Source organism: Rhopalosiphum maidis, chromosome 4 (genome assembly GCF_003676215.2).
Source record: "Rhopalosiphum maidis isolate BTI-1 chromosome 4, ASM367621v3, whole genome shotgun sequence".
Lineage (NCBI taxonomy): Eukaryota > Metazoa > Arthropoda > Insecta > Hemiptera > Aphididae > Rhopalosiphum > Rhopalosiphum maidis.
Window position 1 is genome coordinate 21,322,914 of NC_040880.1, and position 22,867 is coordinate 21,345,780.

At 28.1% G+C, this 22,867-nt stretch overlaps 1 pseudogene; it reads right to left on the reverse strand.

The window, feature by feature from the left end:
- Window positions 1–1,231: 1,231 nt before the first annotated feature.
- LOC113561244 lies at window positions 1,232–21,717 on the reverse strand (annotated as a pseudogene).
- Window positions 21,718–22,867: the final 1,150 nt, after the last annotated feature.

Here is a 22,867-nt window from a genome sequence, read left to right on the forward strand (position 1 = left end):
TAAGGTTTTATTTTCTTATTTTTATAGTCAACATACAATTTAATATTCCAAATGAATGAATAAGTATATGGTATAAGGAGTAGATACATAATTATATACATAAAAAATAAATAAAGTTTACAATGTTGAATAGAGAACTTAAAACCACCCATTAATGACATGCATAATTAAATAAGGTTAGCTAGAATACATGTTTTTCTTTTATTGGTTAATATTTTGTAATATTCTACAACATGTGTTATCTTTTAGATTATTAGATTATCATATTAGTATACAAGTACATATTTTATTTTAGATATTCAATAATAAAATATATCTATAAAACTTACTTAAGACTCGAGGTCTCAAAAGTCAATAGTAAAACTTTCATAATAACAATAATAATATTCAATAATTAAATAGGTAGCACTAAATTTCTTTTTATCTGTATATTCATGTCATGAATACGAGTATACAGTGTCCAGTGAGAATTTACCCATTACAATATCTCCTGAAATAATGGAAACATTGTAATTCTGGTATTTTAATAAAATTCACAGGGATAAGAACCACAATATTGCATGTTTTAATTTATTTTATTTTTATTTAATTTAATTGATTTATCGATATTTTATTTAAAATTAATAAGTTTAAATATTTTAACAACAATAGTTATTTGTTATCAGAAGTTCCTAACAATTCAAACTTTATGTTTAATATGATCACTAATATTTGATTTATAATGGAATTTAAAATGGTTCATAACAAATTCCTGAGCTGGCTTTAACTCTTTCAGTATCCAGTGCAAGAATTATTTTGACGCCTCTCCCTCTGATCAAATATTAAATATGATACCTCTTGGCTCTCACACTTTCTTCTTAAATTTAATATCCTGTGCCGTCGCACAAAACGAAATTGTATCTAAATTTTATACCAGACAAAAAAATAATTTTTATAATATAGTCATATGGATGTTTAGTTAATGTTCCAAAAGTGAATTTTGATAATTGTATTAAATTAAACTGTATATATTTTATTTATTTAAATAAATATGTAAATTCAATTACTTAGAAATGTATAAGAATATCTATTGACTATAGTTAATCATTTACATAACCCACTAGATACTTTTATTATTTAAACCTGTTGACATCAACAATTATTATATTATGTTTAAAAATTATTTTAAAATGTACTAATAAATTTAAAAAAATTTAAATTTTATACCATAGTCTTATATATTTCAATTTATTGATACAAAGCAGTAAAGTTGTAATAATACTAATATTAAAAATAAAAATAAAAGAAGAGATTCTTGAATTCATACCAATTACTTACAAAATAGAAAATTATAATGATAAACTCTAAAAAAAAAAATATACAGAATATAAAAGTATATAAGATTAAACATTATATAAAAAAAAAACCTTTATATGTACACAATTTTAAAGTAAGCTTTATTTGGACCCTCAACATATTATCACAATTCAGTCCAAATTGTTTACAAAATTGATTTATAATAGTATTAACAAATTTGAACCTCCAATATACACAAAGTACTCACATAAACATAAAAATATTGTCTGAATACAAATATGTTTTATACTATTATATATTATTAAGGCATAATAAATAAAAACAGTGCACAGAAAACATATCATCAGAACTAACAGGGGCATGTACTATAGGTTATAAATTGTGGTAATAATGTACTTTATATATGTTCCAAAAGTGGGAACAAATTAAACTGAGACGTGTATCACACTAAAACTTTTTATATACATGGTGGACAGTATTTTTTACACGAACAAATAGGAAGATATGATGACTTATAATTAAGAAAAAAAAATGGCACGATTGTTAATTTATGATATATTATACTTCTAAAGGTGATGAGTTTCGATATGATAATAATTAATAACCAAAAGCATTATATAAGTAATACCAAATTATCAATGATTCTTGTTGAATTAGATATGTTTTTTTCCAGTAGAAAATGACAAAAAAAAATTATTCCTTAGGATGGAACTTAAACATAATAATATTAAAAGTAGGTTAAAGTAATTGAAAAATAACATTTTTCAAAATATAATTTTTACTTAAAAATAATAGAACTACTGTACTACACAAATTAATTAATTAGGTCCTTAAAAAATCACAGATTTAATAGAAATTTAAGATATGACTATGAAATGTAATTTGTTGTATTTTTAATTTAATGTTTGCATTGTAATATAGAATTATAATGTAAAATTATAGTTACTCAATTATAACTAACAATAATAAACTGTAAGGGCTGGAATAGGTTCATTACATTATTGAACATTCACAGCATTGCATGGTAAAGTATAAACACTCCATGCCACAACTAGTTTTGTCAATATCATCATCAATTGGGTGTTCCTTAACAATACCGTTGGAAGGTTTGCCTCCAGCTCCACCAGATTTTCCATCACCATTGCTCATGTTGACAGGCCCATCAGAATCAGTCTTTGGCTATCATTGGCTGATGATACTCAGAAAGTTCAATTACTGATTCCTCGCTATCACGTTTTGCAGAATCTGCACTGTTCAGACTATCAACCGAAGAATTGTCACCGCCGTTGGTCATCAATGTATGATTTGTAACGCCAATATTGGCCTTGCGGAACTGCAAAAAAAAAAAAACATTTTTACTAAAGAACAAAATTTTACCTTACCAGTCAATTATTAAATTGACCACAGTACATCTAATATAATATATATTTTTTTAAATCACCCGTGTTAAAAAAATAATTATTGTAGGAAAATATTAGGTCTTTTTATAATTTTATTAATGTTCAGGGAGAATAGGCCCACCGGTACACCAGGATTTTCCCACTATTTATATTAACGAAAATGGGCCGATGAAAAATATCTGGACCTCTTGGATATGATCATTTATGCCGCAAGATTTTATTTTCCCGGGCCGGTCAGATTATGCCTATCCGCCACTATCATTGATGTCTCTATAAATGCGGATGACAAATAAAATAAATTTTATGCTGACCAGTTCGTTGTTTGTCGGACCGTCGCTGGTGGTCGGGGCTTCTGTGATCACCTCGACGGGGCCGTCCGTGTTTGCCTGCGTGCCTCGGTCCATGGTCTGCGGCCGGTTGTTGACGTTTTCTAAGAGCAAACGGCCGGGCCGTGGATTCTGTCTGGGATGGAGCACAGACGCTATGAACGGGTCCGACGGTGGCTGGACGTTGTGTAGTGCTGCTGCAGCGACGGCTGCGGCGGAGATGGCTGTGGTCGCGGTAGTGGTGAACGACGGCGACGACGACGACCTTTTCTCCGTTTCAATCAACCTGCAGACACATAACGATTAGAAAGAGAAAAAGTTAAACAAAACGGTAAATCGACCGCGCAAAAATCGTACTTTAACGTTATAATATTATTATTATTATTATTATGTTTTTCAACGTGATCTTTCCACAGCAAATAGATCAACAGGTGCAAACATACGAGTTGCAAATCGTACGGGAAAGGTACGTTGTCCATGATATTATTACAATTACGTTCAATTACAATGTACACAGATATATGTTACCAGGGGTCTGTTACTACTGCAACTGTCACATAAGAAATACTTTACGACTGTGCGATAAATATTAATAAACTGCTAAGCACTAAATCATATTTTAAAATGTACTGTGTAATAATAAATAACACAAGACGACGGGTTTGCGCGTGGTTTTTGTTTTCCCCTCCGATAATTCTGCTGATATCTATAACAGTGTAAAGTATTATATTTTACTTTAATATGACCGAGAAGGAACCGACTACCCAAGTACCGCCACCAAATCGTACGCCACACGATCTCGGGTTACACAGATTGTGCATTACACTGGTCGGGTGTTGTTTTCATCAATGAGAAACATTCACATGCAAAATTAAATAAAACAGTTTGTCGATTAAGCAAATTATTAGTACACGTGGAAATCGGGGAGTCGACAGACGATTCCACAATTTACGAAATACATTACAAAGACTGATATTATAATGATTACTGATTAATAATGATTATAATATACAATTTAGATTATTATTGATGGCTGGGCACGTTGATATAATGACTAAATTTTGTTCTGTTTTTCCCTCACCACTGGCTCTTCTGTTACATGACAATAAAAACAATTCATACAGACATTATAGGCATGCAGTTTATAATATTGTATGTGTATATCTATGAATCTATGTAAACGTTTATTTTTAAATTTCAGAAATCTTATCGGTTGACCTCTGACAACTATTGCACACCTGTTGTACTGTGCTCGGTGCTCGTATACTTATATAGGTCAACACGTTAACACGGAACATTATCCAAAGTTTGGTAAGAACTTACTGATCAGTTCTCAATGTACGTACAAGAGCAATTTTTACCAAATATGTCGGATATAGAAACAATAGAGATTTTTGTTTTTTATACACCTACCCCATTTAAAATGCCAATATTTTTTACGATTGTTATTGCACAGTTTATATTATTTGTATTATATATTACATTTAATAATTGTTATTATGTTAATCTTATTTCAACTATATATTTATCTAAATAAATGTATAAAATATTACGTTTATTATTTGAGTAGATTATGTTTTTTTTTATATATATTTTTAATACATAAGTCCATAGACCTTGTTATGAATTATGACATTAATACATTATGAGTGAATTTATAACCATTGATTAAATATATATATATATTTTTAAGAATAGTTTATCTTATATTATTTTTAAAATTTTCTTAGTTTGAATTTTTAATAAAACCATCGCTTATAAGTTATATTTATAACTCATAAATCATTAATCAATACCGACACATCGCAGAATAGTGTAAAGTTCGTGGTTCAGCTTAAAAATAGTATACATACTTAGAAAATTACATTGTTTAATTAGTGGTGTCACTAATATCCAGATTACTATTTGGATAATCCGAATTCGAAACATATGGCGGGTAAAATCTATATTATCCGAATAATCCAGATATTTTAAACTTATTGCTTGACTATTTAAAATTTAATCTATAGATTTTATACTTATTTTATTTAAATCGATAAGACTTGAAATTATACGTTTTGCATATTTTTAAAATCTTAATCATAAGATATGTGAAAATTTGAATTATTCGACCTATTCGGATAATTCGGATTTAAAATTTTGAAATTGGTTAGATTTTTGATTTCACTAGTTTCAATGATTAAAGAAAATAATAGTATAATAATATATTTCAAGTTTCAATAATGGTTTTAAATTACAACAAAACAACTATAAAATTGTTTGAAGAAATTAAATATATATTATATTTATAATATTGAATAATATCCAATTTCGTCAAATATGAACTTTAATTAAAGTCTAAATTTATAACTGATAATTTAAATTATCAATACATATTTTCTAATTTTTTTGCTGTAAAAACAATTTAGGTTAAACTTAAATTGCTAAGATTATTGACCAAAACTAAAATGTTATAAATATTCATCAAAAATTATTTTTTTTTTAAGTTAAAATTTAAAATGTCTATAAATAGTTTAAAAATAACTAAAATATTTTATAATTTCTAGTATGTATAAAAAATAATAAGAGATTTTTAAATTTCTTGGATTATTCTTTTCTGAAGTACAAAAAAAATTGATTTTGATAACTGGAATTATGTATACATATTCTCGTTTTCTTGCTGTTTTTTACAATTAATCATATATTCATATCTAAAAAAGTGTTGAGATTTTACTAATTTTTTAATCTCCAAAGTACTAATTTGATCAAATTTGCTACCCGAAATTATTCCCTTATTTAAAGATTGAAAAAATTGTTTGCTACAAAATACTACATATTTTTTTTAAACACATAAAACTAATACATCTCTTACTCTATAAATTAAATTGTTTTTAAAAGAAAAAATAGTTTTTAATAATTCCCCTATTGATAAAAATGTATTATTATTATATATTATTTTATAAATTTTAATGTACTTTGGTTAAAAAAAAAATCATCTTTTCTATCAAAATCTTTTACACGGCCATATAACTACGCATTATTTATATTTTATAAACATTGACATATTATGAATATTCACTTTTAAAACTACACGTACTTAGAAGTTTGTGTAGTCGTACTGCCGCTGACAATTTCATGATACTGTAATAATGAACGTAGTGCCGTCATAGCAGCAATGAATAGGTCAAAATAATTAAATTGAGATATTTATATCTTAATTCACGATTTAAAATATATGTAATGATAATATTTTATAGCCATCGCTGGTTACCAACGTATAATAAAACACAATGATACCGGTAGTTGTCCCCATAACGACATGTAAGTTAACATAAGCTACATAACTATCGGTAGGTTACCCGGTTACCAACTCAAGTAAAATTTAAGTAAACGTCTCACGTTTTAAGACGGTACTATAGCTTTGTCTGTTGTGTGGTGTCAAAAAGTTGAATTTTAGCCAAAATTACTAGGTAGATCATCGTTAGTAATTCCATGATTACAACAGCCATTTAGAATACGATAAAAAACACAAGATACCTAACATGACGTAACAGTAATATGCTTTTAGTAGCATGACAAATTGCCTATACCAGCAGATTAGTTTACTTTATATTCAAGGAATACTGTATAGGCAATAAATGTATACGCGTGTATGTGTTGGAGTATGATAACTGCAGATAACATAATATTATAAACGTTAATTAACATAATATTAATTAATGTGACTACGCAAACAACCACGTATAATATACATAGTGACATACCATGTAGCATTTGCATACAGAAGGTTTATATTATAAAAATAAAAATTATAACGAATAACATAATAAAAATTGTTTCTTTTTTATATGTTTTAAATTTTCGATTTTTTTCGATTCGTGATGTAAATATGTTTGCTTGTCAGTTAATTTATCTTTAACTATGCACATATAAAATACCGTATAATAGTGATTATATAAATTATATAAATATATAAATTCTCTCCGATTCAGTTTATTTAATTCTTATACTTGGTGATAAGTAGATCAATAAATTTCGGTAAAATATACACGAGTAGTGACATTAGACATCAGTGGACGTCAGACTTTAATAATAATAATAATCTATAAGTATTGAATAACATCAATAAATAAATATTAAAATATTCAGATAGTTACTTGATATATGTATATAAATGTATGAAACATGAAACCAAAATTTGAATAGTTTCAAATCTTACAACGAATTTACCGTAATACACATAATATTAAATATTCGTAACGTATAAGTATACAAACGGTATAAATTACATAAACTGGTATACACTTTATTATGCAATTTTTTTTAACACATTATATGATAATATATTTAATTTAGATTCTATCTAAACTTGAAAGAAGAAGTAAGGATTTTTCTAAATAATCTAAATCATCACAATTACAAACTTTAACATTATGTTACAAACAAGTTCATTTCATTTTAGCGATTATACATTCCAAATTTAAAACACGTTGATCATATTATATAACAATTAAGTATACAGTGTATGTTTCTAATTCTGTGCGTTTATACAGAATTTTTTAAATCAAATAAAGATATAGTGATAAAATTTCACCACATTAATGCATTATACTTATATTATACAAGAAAACAAGATATTTCAAAACATCATTCGATAAAAATGTTTAAAAATATTAATCCAATTTGAGCTATACTATTGTACGATTAAAACACGAACATTGTGATGCTGCTAATAATAGTTGAAAGAAGACATGTATATCAAATAAGGAATTATTAAAAATGTTAACTTGAGATTTCCAACATTCTAAGAAAATATTTTAATATCCAAAAAAAAAAACAAAGAAAAAGGTATAGGTACATACCTTAAATTTTAATCATATGTATTCAATCTAATATAAAAATAATGAAGCTAACAGAAAGCTACTAAACGCAAATATGCATTTTTTAAGGCAGAAATACTCTAAATACTTTTTTCTCAGGCATTTGTAAAAAACGAGCCTATGAGTCATACGTACCATACTTGAAAGATATTACCATTAGTTGTGAGACACATTTTTCTCTTTAAATTGCTGTCACATTAGATAGTCGATAGTCATTAGTTGTTAGTAATAAACAAGAAACAATACATTTAACACCGCCTACTTACTATTAAAAATGGATTACTTTTAATGTACGATTAACAATTTCTAGTTTTTGGAATTTTAAATTTTAATAAAATTAATATACTGCAGAGGCACAATTATTGATAGCTGTCTACGCATTAAACAAATTTTTAAATGGATAAAAATAAAAATGTTTAACATTGAAAATATATATAACCTACCTATTTACATTTAAATTATAGATTCCTCTATACTTTAAAAATATTTATATTTTATAATAAAAACTATAAAATAATAAAAAAAAAACCTGTGTCGTGATTTATTTTTATTAGACAAGAGTGAAGTGATACAATTCCTGTTTTAGTATATAGGTACATAGCCATATTAAATTACAGTCTTACGCACAGATGTTTCTACTGGGCAATTTAAACGTACATTTAATTGATCACTGATTAACATAATAGTAGGAACTAAAATGCATTGCAAAATAATTGCATAATTTATATAATTTATACGCATTATTTGATAAAATTTAGGAATTGTCTGATTACATTATATAGAGCAAACAGCAGTGAAATGATAAATTAACAAATTAATTATTAATAATTTTTTAAAAATAGTTGTTTTAAATTCAAAATATATAGTTTATAAAATTTAGTATTTATAAAAATACATATTTATATTACAACATTATTCATCTTACTTGTACTTCAGAGAGGTTCGTTGGAATACTAACTAGTCTAACTCTTTACCTTCTCCACAATACACATATTCCAAAAACTATTTATTATTTTTAAAAGTTATTTTACAAAATAAAATAAATATAGTTGTAAAGTAAAGATTTTGTATTTTTAATTGTATTAAAGTTTTATTGTTTGAACTATATAAAGTAATTTTACGTAAGTTATATCTGTTTAAAAACAAAAAAAAAATTATAGTTTTATATGAATACAATTTTTTTAAGTGGCAATATAAATGTTAATTTTGTTTATGTACATATCAAGTAAAATACATATTTCATATTGAGTTTATTATTGGGGGCACACCCGAAATTACAATTATACATACATACAAATACACAATACATAAAATTCAAACATATAATAATCGTCTGACGGTCAGACCTTGATTTGTTCACATTGCAAATGTTTTACGTCATTATTATTACGATGGTAATATATACATTGTACATATATTATATTGTTTTTGTTAAAACTGTATATAAATATATAATATTTATATACAATTCAGCATGTATAATAGTACCTAGTATCTAAATATTCTAAATACTCATTTCATAATCCTGAAATAGTGCGTGAAATGTGAAAAAATTATTTTTATCAATCGGAAAGTCGGAGGGGGAAGAGAAAAGGTATTTGATACATATTGTTAAGTTGCCGGTTAGTCCGTTTAGACATACACGTTCATGCGCGCGTTAAACGTATATACCCAAAATACATTAAATATCGTTTTCGAAAAGGACACGGTCGTTTGATCGAGAAAAAAATCCATTAACACGGACAACGATGCGCGTTAATAACAATAATAATATATGAAATAATATACAACCCGATCCATAATAATGTGGATATAGGGATACGTACAACGCACACCCCCACATTAACCTGCCCGCGATCATTGTCCATTTTAAACAGAAACGTCCAGCGACTTACCTCAACGGCGTCCACAACAATGACATTATGCACCGCACCACAACGATATAATACCTGTGTGGCTGTGTACTAATATGTGTATGTGTACAATGATGATAATAATATTATAACGTCGAAATCGCGGTAGTCGTGCCGCGGCAGTGCATTAGAACAAAATGATGATAAGATAGCGCGTTGAGTAAAACAGGTACAATAATAATTATTATTTATTATTATATACAGGGCGTTATTGCATTGAAACTATTATATTTTTTATTTAAAAGCTACACATCGGCTGCAGGCCGAGACGTAGTTATATTGTGGTTATCTCGCCGGATCAGTTAGGGTAGGAAGTTAAATAAAAAGTTCACAAATTGTGTTACGCGCCGGTTAAAAAACATATAAAATCGGTAGATACAACTGATTTTGAAAATCCAAGTAAACCATTGAAAATCGTCTATATTGAAATATATCGTGTGCAAAAATAAGCAAACAAACGTTTTAGTGCATTCTAGCTATTTATTGTAATACTGTATTGTTATTGTTATTTCGCAGTACCGCCGACACACCACTTTACTACAGCATCATCGCGATATAATAATAATAATAGGTACAATGTTGCGATTTATTCGCGCCACAAGACGACGACACGACGACGACGGCGGCGACGGTAGGTAACGAACTGTGGACGTCACGTCGGAGACGTTTGAAACAAAATTAAAGCAATAAAAAGAAGAAGTAACGCGTCGGTGATTTATTATTATTTTTTATTTCGCGACAACGGAGTAGGCGTATACTACTCACGGCAGCATCCGTACCCGAGTAGGCGAACGTCTATAATATAATATCTATATTGATATATTGGACGTCGGCGTTAACTGTTAACTGGTCCTTATATTTATATATATATATATATATATCATGCGAACGACGGTGATAATAATAAATAGTAATAAAAAGTGCCGCCAATACTTTTAACGAAAAGACGTGATTTTCTGCGGTCAGTATATATATATATTATTTTATAGTATATAGGTGCTTACAATAAGCGCACGTGGTATTTTTCACAACGGGTTAAATTGAAAATAATCGTTTAAATTGCGTTGATTTAAAAAAAAAATATACACGTACATATCCACATTATACATATATATATATATATATATATATATATACAATATACATACAATAATAACATTATGGCGTGCACGCGTGTAGTGTACAATTGAAGCACAAATATCGCGTGAACTATAGGTACAATAATTGTTATGACGAATTTTCAAAAGTGAGACCTGTTGAAGTATACTTGTTGATGTGTGGTAATGGCACGACATCGATAGTTAGAGAAACTACGTTGCAGTGATTGAACTATAATATGATGTACTTATTGTACCTATTTTTACTTTTATATTATTAAATGTCACATAATTTAACCAGTTTTGGAACTTGGAAGTATGTAATTAAATGATTCATATTTCTATATTTCGTTGAGAGTCAAACAGCTTCAGGTAGGTATCAGATATATGCACCGTTTAAAAATAAATGACTTCTATTATCAAAAATTAAATATACTCATTTTTAGATAATCTCGTCAACGTCTTTAATAGATATAAATACATAGGTATATCATATTATATGATGTTTATTACCTCTTAACATTTCCGGTTTTTAGTGCCGTAAATAATGAATTATTGTTTTATTTTATAAATATTTGTATTGATATAATATGTTTTTTTTATTATTTATATGATTAATCTGACATGGATCATGCATAATATCGTAAAAAGATAATATCTAAAAATGTAATGTAATATGCGGATTTGATTACTCGTGTTGCAATAAGTTCATAAACCAAATCTATCGGCAATCACATTATGTCGAATACGCCTATATAGCTATAGGTTAGGTATATCAAATGTATGAATATTTTGAATAGATAGTCGTTCAGACAGCATTATCAACAAGACAAGATATTTTTCTATATAATAATGCATTTACACGCAGACGATTATCATTTATTAATATGTTAGTGATAATACATTATACGTTCTATAACTATTGAATTAATAATTAATCAAATTATAAATAATCTAAATTAATTATCAGCTTCGCCATATTTTTCTGTATAATTATTTGCAACATAAACTTAGATTTCATGAATAATAATTCCAAATAGGTACTTGAATCTATTAAACCTGCAACATATAATAAATGAAAAAACTTGATTCGCTTTTTTCTTATATGTAATATGGAAACGTATACGTATTAGGTATATATAACATTTAAATCTTGAAACTATAACAAAAAAATTTGGTTTTAGAAAAAACTATGAAATACATATATTATACTTGTATATTGTTATCTTTAATTTAATCTTTAAAGTCTTGTTATTCAATCGACCCGTTACTTTTTTGATTAAAAAACTGAACCTAAGAGAAATGTACTCGTATTTATGTAGTACTAATATATATATATATATATTTAATGCCGAATTCGCCCGGATTAAAATTAATATATCTATCGTAAAAAAGAAAACATCAAAATTTTAATTGGCTTTTGTATGAGAATTGTATCAAGTTTCCATAAAAGTAACTAAATAAATATAATTCAATATACAAATAACTATAGCCAATGAATAATGATAATCAATTTTATTTTCTATAACCAATAACAACTCTAAGAATAGATGTATTATAATATTGTATTCACATTGTATGCATTTTATTGTAATTAGTTTAATTTACCTTAATATCCGATATTCCGATGTATATTTAAAAATGTGTTAAGTACCTAATCTAATATGTGTGTAGTAATTAACTTAGAAAATTGTACGCTACATTGACTTTTTTATTGGGCATCTTGCCCGTCCAAATAAACAAACAAATAATAGTTATTTTTATAAAAATATATTCGAATTTTATGAATTAAAACAAAATTTATAAATGAAAATTTTGAGCTAATATTTAATGGCTGAATTCTCGGATGAAAAGTAACTTATGACCTATTTGTGATCCAAAAGAACATTATGTGTGCAACATTTGGTGCCAATTGGTCAAAAACTAAATTTGCATAAAAAACATCAGATAGACTTTTGTTTTTATATAATAAATAGTTTGCTATAACATTCTTAGGCTTTACAAATAAGACGTATATTAAATGTTTAATTTTCTAGTTCTAAATTCCAAAACTGTACAACGAACATGTAAATTTGAACACTACTGCAAAGGTTTTAAAACTGCCCATTATAAAAAAAAACAAATACAGAATTCAATATTTGCCATTCATTTTAATATTATAGTGAATTAGTCCATTAACAAATGTAAGGGTAAGATTGATAAGAATATCATCGAAGAGATTTCAATAAAAATCTACAATAATAATGATAGTATATTTTATGATAGCGATTGGCGATACTAAAGCGGCAAGGGTAATATTCTTACATTTAAGCTTATTAATAAGCTATTTAATATTGAAATTAAAATATATTAAAATATAAAATGGATTCTTTTAAACACGAATTTGCCATGGAGTACGTTAAGTATGTATAAGACAGAGACAAAACAAGCGAATATAGCCTTCTCTTAATATAATAATTACCGGTACAGTATTTCAAATCATCTGGAGTAATTAATAATGAGTAATGATGTATTGGCATATACTGTAGTAAGTAGTGTAGTCCCCATCTGTCATTGATGCGGGTTTATCCAAGTCGTTGCAAATTTATGTGTCTTATGACATTATTATCAGTATATTCAGAATAATTATATATTTCAATGCGCTTTAAGTATAAAACATAAACATACATATTATTGTACAGATTAAAAAAAAGGTAGTTACCTATGTATATTATATAATTTAATTTCAGTTTATTAACCTAGTACATACCAAGAAGCTAAAATAGTGAAAAAAGCACTTTTTAATTAAAATATAAAAACATTAAAAAGGAGTTAATTGATAATAAATTTCACGCACTAAAATTAAAAACGCTAAATAATAAATATGTTATTATCTATAATATATATATTAGTATATTATATTACATAATAAATATAAGGTGGACCAACTTCCTATACAGTGTAAAACTTATATATACGTCCATTGACACGCCTGCACGACGGATCTATAATATCCATGACAAAAAAATATCGCCGGTGTACCATACAAAAATCGTACACAAAATAATAGATATAATACATAATAAAATATAATTCACATAATGTCCCGTGACTAAGCAGGTGAAAACTGTACCGCACATTTTCAACGAAAAACCTACCGGACCATAAAGAAATTCACAACGGGGTTCGCTATATAGCTATTTATATATAACTACTATATATACGTCTATACACTAAAAGAACGCGTGTCATAAAATGTAAGATCTGATGTATATAAAACGATACGACATATTATATCCTGTACATCAGACATATGGTGACACACAATAGCGTCGAGAGGAAGTTTTTCTAAATATAATATGCCAAGTTTGATTTTATACGACTCTAAGTCCCTTTTAAGCCGACGTCTTAAACACACGACAATAGCTTTTTCGTTTTTCCCGCACAGAATATAGGTACATATCACGTATGTATACATAGGTGTGTGTATAGCATGTATAGGTTTAATAATAAAAAAAAAAACTGAGAGTTAAGATAAAAATAAAAAAAACTCTTTACTGCAGATGTTTTTTTGGTGCGCGGGCTGCAAACGTACGTTTTGTTTTCTTCGATAGTTAATTGTAAATAGTAATAATTAGTAATATAATACACGTATTATATTTATAAGCCATGAGGTACATATCAATATATCATATTATATATTTAACAGGCTAAGTTTATTCCTTTTGTTCGTTGTCAATTTTTTGTTAACAAAAAAAACAATGGTATAGGTACATATACTATATTTTTTAATAGATTATGACGTTCTTTATAAAACTAAACTTTTACAAGACAGTATTTCCGGACTTCCGGTTGCTTTTTTTTTATCACAAATTTAGATTGTTCAGGTTTAAAAAATTGAATGACAACTAATATTTTAAATTTTATAATTAAAAGTATTTTTTTTAAAATCGACAAATAACATTCAAAAATTGAACAAAAGTAATAAATATTGAATTAAGTTGACCACAAATTTCATGATAAACTCATTTTTTCTAAACTTCAACGCTTATTTATATAAATAAAAAACTTTTCGTTACAGTATTCGATACTTTACACATATCAAAGTCTATGTACAAAAGTATTCTATTTCCGAATATGAAAAAAAAAAAGTAAATGGATTATTTTTGTGGAATTAATGTAGTGTTCTAAAGTTTAAACCATAAAATGTTTTATTTTTTTTTTAATCCCAAAATCTAATACACGTGTAATGTGTTACGATTCAATAGCATTGAGGGGGAACTACGCAATAAGACTTTTTTTTTGGTATTAGCAGCTGCTGCCTTTTTAACGCCATGAGAACCATTGAAAATCTATCGAAAGACTGGTGGTTTTTTTTTATCCACACTAGCCGGACAGCGTACAGTGTTAATAATCCGCCGTGATATTTTGTTTCCGTTGTAACTTGCAGCACTGCACCACTGCGCGTCGCACGACACGCACACCCCGCGATTATATACATTATTATATTGGACCCACCACAGCTGCTGAAGTTACTATGACGGCGTCGCAACGGAGTACGGACCGATACTACACGACGCCGCCCGCCATTGATCGCGACTATGCCGGGCACAGTTTTATGAATGAATAAGCCTGCACGTTTTTTTATTTATGAACCGTGCGCGCCGCACTCAGCTACAATAATAATGATATAAAAATGGACTTGAGACATTCGTATATAATAATAGCTGAGAATGGGCGATGAACTTCCGTATACATGAATTATTATATAAAAACGTGGTTTAATACATTTTGGTTTTTATTTTACGATCTAAATGAGATGGGGGTACTCGCAATTTTGAGGTTTATAATAATATAATTATATAATTATACTATTTGACAACGAGATACACTATTTATATTTTTCACACATACATGTATACATCCATCCTCGAGTGGCGAGTATTGAGTACAATATTGATAAAAGTAGAGGACAAAAGGTTATATAGATACATTGATTAAATAAACATATAAGATGTAGATCAATGGTATAGGAACATATAAAATAATCTTTTATTTGTATTAAACATTGATTGTTTAGTATTTTAGGAATCCAAAAAAAAAAAAGTGGGCAAATGGGTATTGCTCTGCTGTATAGTAGAAATGAAAAGTAGGTCCCTATAATGGATGTGTTAAATTTGAATGCAATGGCAGGTATCATTGTATACGAAAAACGATTCTGAACGGAGATGATTTGTCAGTCAATGATAATTAGTAGAATATATTTTATTATTACCTATATTTAAATTGTAATATATCATTATTTTACATGATTTCGAAAAAAATTTCATTTCATACGCTCATAACATTTTTCCTATATTGACAGTGGAATTTTTTTTTACAGTTACTTGAAGGAAAACTTATAGATAACCTTGTATTGGGTTTTTTAACCTTAGATATAAATCACAAAAATTTTATGAATTTTCAACTTTAAAATTCCCTGCAAATTTTCGAGATTTTGATATATTTTGTAAATTTTTGAACTTTAAATGCTTATCAACAAAAATTGTGACTAACGATTTTAGATTTTTTTTTACTACGATAAGTATAACTAATAATAAATCTTGTATTAAATTTTAAAGATTTTTTGGATAGCCACATTTTTTTTATCGGCATTTTAAGAAAAAAAAACTTAAAAAAGTCGAAAATTTCAATTGTCTATAAGTAGCTTAAAAAAGGTCAAAATATTTTGAATATTTAATGGTAAATAGGTAACGCTAATATAAACATTTGGTGAAAATTTCAAGTATTTACAATGATTTGTTTTTGAGTTACAGCAAAATCAAAATATCGATTTTGTCGAAAAGTGGTTATGCGTAAAAATTCCCGTTTTTCCGTTATTTTTTCAAGGTTTTTCCCGACGCTTTTGAAAACTACTGGAAATTTTTTACTTTTGACTCCCCAAAGTACCAACTAGATGAATTTTCCTTTCAAAGAAGGGCTGAAGTCGAAAATCGAAGCATTATTACTACTTCAAATAGTGATGACAGACACAAAAAAAAAAAAAATAAAAAAAACACACATCATTGTAAAATCAATACATTCATCACTCCGTTCAGAATTTAAAAATAAAGTAAAAAAATAAAATTTATTATTTTCAACACGTTATCTTCAAAAAACCTATGAAACTCATAGGGATTCATGACCCACGCTTACGTATCGAACTTAATATTACATACAGAACTAAAATTAAAAACTGTATACATTAAGTAGCCAAATACTTCCATAAAATATTTAATATTATATAAATACGTACAATGAAATATGTATTCATAGTATTTACGAACAGCTACAATGTGCAAAATTAAATTAAAAATGGTTCATCATAATAACTCGAAGTTAATCATTTGACTTTTTAACCTTTAATAAAAAGAAAAAATATTTGCTAAGAAATAAATAATTTCAATATTTTAATTATAAGTACGCTACACGCAATGATAATTATTATAGTATTATTAATAATATAATAACAAGTAAAAACATAGCACATGAATAAAAGAAACTACACCTATATAGTATTGTAAATCATATGATAACATTGATAACATGTTTTATTATATTACATTACAAACAATTGTGAAGTTTTAAAACTGTAATAAAAATATAAGTATGCCTAAAATAATAATAACAATTTTAAATCGTATATATATATTTAAGACTTTGAGTAATGAAAATTACTTATTAAATAAATTATAACAGAATTTCAATAATTAGTTATAATAAATCTACAATTGAAAAGTATATTTTTTTACAATTTAAGTAAAAAAATTATAATAGACAAATATATGTGAATAATAAATATTAAAAATATATTATCTTGTTAGCTGCATACAATAATAATATATCATAATATCATATAAGTAAATAGCATAATTTCTTTACAATTTATTTTCGATTAATTATAAATTATAATAATTACTGTATGACCAAATAATAAGTAATAACTATTCAAAGAATACTTAAAGGTTTTAGTAATGAAAATCCAACAATTGAATAATACTTTTTTAACTAAATCTTTGGTTCATTCTACATATACAAACATAAGTAAGTATAATATTCTATTAGTAATTAAATTATTTTAAATTTACTAAAATGTCGAAATTAACCTATCTGTTACTAATTAAAAATTGCATAAACTAACAAATATAATATATTAATATAATCCTACCTACCCACGAATTATTTTCATCATCAAGGTTAGATTTCTACGTTTATCGTATCAACTATCCATATTCTTGACTTAAAAGTTTTATATTTAAAGAATAACCAACTATGAAACCTTTAATCAAAAAAATGTTATTTATCATAATATTAATTATCTAAACATATTAAATTGTACTTATTGTAAGATTTTCTTATATATTACTTATTAAGCAAAAAAATCGTAAAAAAACTATTATATTTATAAATTATTTCTAAATTTAAGAATTTCTAAATACTAAATTATACTTTTACGTATTTTTCATCTTAGTTCTATCTACAAACTACAATGCACAAACTTCACTAGATATTACGTTTTTGTCCATAAATTATAATGATATTCCTGGTCCATAAAAACAGCTTCAGCATCGATCCTTTCTTTTAACTCCTCCAATAATATTTTCATCGTATTTTCCAGTTTTTTTGTCGTATTCATGTTTGAACTTACGTATTACAAGAAAATCAAACCTCAAAAATTGAAATTTAGCAAACCATAGAACAAATAAAGCTTTAGATATTTCAAAAGCACTCGCCATTATTATACGCACGGTACTATACGGCATTCTGATCATGACCTTGTCGTGCAGGACCCTTCCCCTATATTAAGTGTTCCAGGGTTACCATTTATCGAAAACAAAAACCAAGTATAAGTTAATTATTCTTTAAACATATATGTATTGTGCATAATTACACACATAATTTAACCCTTGATTTAATATACTAATTATCTGTATATTATATATATATATATTTTTTAGTACTAATAAATTATATATATTTGATAAGTCACAAGTGAAAGTGATAAAATTTTAAAATTTTTAATATTTTTGTATTTTGCAAGTATCTTAAATATAAATAATTTTGTTAATTTTACATTGATAGTGTTATTCAAAGATTGGCTAAAACTTGGAACTGACTACAGACATTTATAATATTTGAAAGACTGTTTGTGAATATTGTTAAGAATAAACGACATATATTATCAATGCAATAATTAAATATTCTTCTTGTTAAGTAATAAGATAACTTTTCCATACTCCATATTAATGTTTTGTGTTTAAATTTGTTTTGGGAAACATTTTAGAAACGGTTTATAAAATAAAATCGACTATTGTGTGCTACCTACGCCGTTTCAAAGAAATGAATTCAATTCATTTTTTAGGTACCATTCGATAACAGGTAAACGAAAAATGCCATTCGTTGCTGATGGGAAATACTTGAAATGATTAAATCGTGACCCATGACCTACATTTGACACGTTTACCGAGATTTTTTATGATGGGAACGCCACTTAAGGGCAAGTTATAACAGGTAACAGGAATTCATTGCTTTATAATAGATGTGAAATAATATTTATTGTTTACAGCGGAATTTAAGATTTAGATATCATGAAAATCAAAACAAAAAATGGTGTATAATGTATTAAATTAGAATACATTTAAATTGATTATATTAAACTGAGTTCTATAGTAAATATAATTGTAAAAACTGAGAATTATCAGTATTACACCAATAATTGATTTGTATACGGTTTCGAATTGCGTGCTATACATGGAAACACATTGAATAGGTATAATGCGTCGTATTGTATAATGTAAGTACTTTAAAATACTTGAAATTAATTAATTAACACAATTAAGACTAAGAAATTCCACGTCGACCAATAGCAAATATTACAATAGACAGATATTGTAAATCAAAAAAGTGGTGAAAACGTTGTGATCATGGACACTGTTGGGCGGAAAAAATTCAGAAACAATAAATCAAGATCGTTCGTTCGATGTAAACAACAATAATGTACATATCATGATGCAAAACACAACATTAATGGCGCGGATAAACAAAAAAAGATATTTACATATTATATTATTTTTTCATCATCAGTTGGTCATTATATCATGATTAAAATAATATTATACACATTATATAATTTGTGTACCTATATAACATAATATGCATAATACATTTTATACTATGTAGTCGACAGCCTGTAGCCAATAGTCTGTACCATCATCAGTCCGGCGTCGATGGAATGTGACTAAGGTCACGGTCGGCTCTATTATACGCGTAAGGTACACTGTACAGTCAGGCTCTCCGCATTCATAAATCATGTATTCATGTGTATATCCACGAAAACTGTTTAGAGAGTGATACAGTATAATATAATGCACGCGGATAATAATAATATTATTATTATTATTATCGTAATCGCGTCCTCTAGTCTTCCTCGGGAGTATTCATTCTCAAATGTGGTTTCTTTATTCCCCAGACTAGTTCAGAAAAACCGGTTTCCCGTGAAGCGTCTCACACTCTAGTACAACGCATAAAGCATACCATGTATTTCACTATATATTATACTCTGTACCGTGATCTGTAAAATATAGTACCTACACGTTTGTACGAAAGAAACCGTTTTTGGCAGACCATATCATCACATAATACGGTCGTGGGAGTCGAATAAGATTTATTTTTTCCGTATACGACAACGTTGCGACAAACATCACGCGCGCACGCGCACAACATTATCGGCGGCGCAAACTACCACCGCGTCTCACAGTACCAACGACGTAGCTCAAACGATTTCCATCCGCGACAGTCCCGAAAAAAACGCGTAAACCGCGACGTTCCTATTTGTGATAATGTAATCAGTCTTTTTTTTTAATATTATAATGCTCTTATTCGCTTCACTGCACTTTACGTTCTTATCATCAAAACAAGTTCATATCACATCCGACAACAGAGTAGCAGTCATTGTTGTTGTTGTTGTTGTTGTTATTGTTGTAGCAGTCGTCGTACGACATACTTTATTATACGTTAGTTAGTTGCACAATACGTTACGCAAATTCGACCGGCAGAGATAAGGCGGACAGTCGCCGACTCGAGCAGCTCGTTTGATACGAGGTCGTGTAAACGACAGATAAAAATCGAGATCCTCTAAAGAGACGACACACGGCCGGCGGACTTGAAGGGGAACACAAAATATCAGAAAACGGGTACTACAACACGGGAAGTGTTTTGTTATCTCGTACGAAAACAATAGCACATTTTATACGCAAAACCGTACCGTCGTCAACAACCGCTTTACGATGATAATATTATAATACTAAACGCGCGCGTACATCATTTACGCTTCATCGTAATACAATTAAAATAAAAAAAAAACCCCAATCGTTAGCGAGCGATAAAAAAACAATGTAGGTACTGACGTGCTGTGATACCCATTCTGGTAGATGACATTTTTCGGGCTGCTGTGGTTCTTGTTATTGCTGATGTGGTTGTTGTTGTAGTGCAACACTCCGTTTTTGTTCGGGCTGCCGTTTTTGTTCCTGTACGGTTCCGTCTCGAACCGGAGCACTTCTACTTTGTCGGAATACATGGCGCGACGAAAAATAAGCGAAATACTGTCGACGGCCGACCGGAGAACGTTCGGCGGAAAACCGGCGTCCCGGAGTGGGTTGACTTCGCGGCGGGTTAAAAATTCCGGGCGAAACGTTTTTTTTATTTTTTCAAAATATAATATGATGGCAGCGGTAGCGGCGAACGCGTTGCAACGACGCACTCGTAGACGACGGCGAGTGAGATCGGCGCGGGACTGGTTTCGGTTTCCTTTATCCGCTTCGGTCGGGCCGTCAGCCACGGCTGCCGACGATCGGTCGTGGGAAGGGGCAAGCCCCTCGTGGATCGTCGTCGTCGTCGTAGTCAACGTTTGCCCGTAGGCGTTTGTAGGTATTACCCATTAGGTAGTATAGGTAGGTGGGTGTGTGTACCACCATACACTGGTACGCAATATTATAACAACAACCACAACAATAACAACAGCGCGTGTCGCTTCGGATTGTGTTATTGTGCAGGAATGCCGTGGTAATGCGGTATTATAATATATAATACACGTTCTGCTTAGGGTCCGCCGGTCGACGATACCGATAATTTTTCCCCCGGTGACCTGTTCAGTTTTTCCACGTTAGTTCACTATTCGTTATTTATAAATGCCCTTCGGCCTTATCCGAAGACTCGGATTAAGAGGAAAGAAACATAATTTGTGTGATGCTGTATTATTATTATTTTTTTTCGATCACCTATTTCACCCACCCCCAACATATTTTTTTTAAAATTCTATTCCTATATTATTATAACACACAATGAAATTGTCACACAAAAATTAACTAACAATTATCTATACAAGATAACAAGTAATTGATAGCACTTATAAAATATTTATCTAGATAAGAAATATGGTAAAAAACATAGGAGCGATTTTCCTCCTAAGTTTAGACAAATAAAACTTGAAAAAAATTAAATAAACAGGCAATAGCCTCATCATCAAGAATTAAAAATATCCAGAATCGTTTTTAAGAGTATTGTACTGTATATATGTATATATACCACCAAAAAGAAAAAAATCAACAATTTAATATTTTTAATGCAAATACAGCTAATGAGGGAAGCCACTTGTGCCCTATTTGATGTTAAATAATAAATATTAAAATCGAGTTAAATGCAATTTTTCATACTTGAATATTTTTTATTTTTTTTTTATGTATTGCTACTGACATATACACGGTAATATACTAATATACTTAATATTTAATCGATATATTTTATACAAATTAATATATTACCTCGTAAAAGCTGAAAAATAATATAACTGTATACAACAATAAAATATTATATAAAAATTAATAATTAATAACTACTAAAACATTTAATTTTGTAAAAAATATACAGTGGAAGAAAATCTCAGAAAGTCAGTGGCAGGCA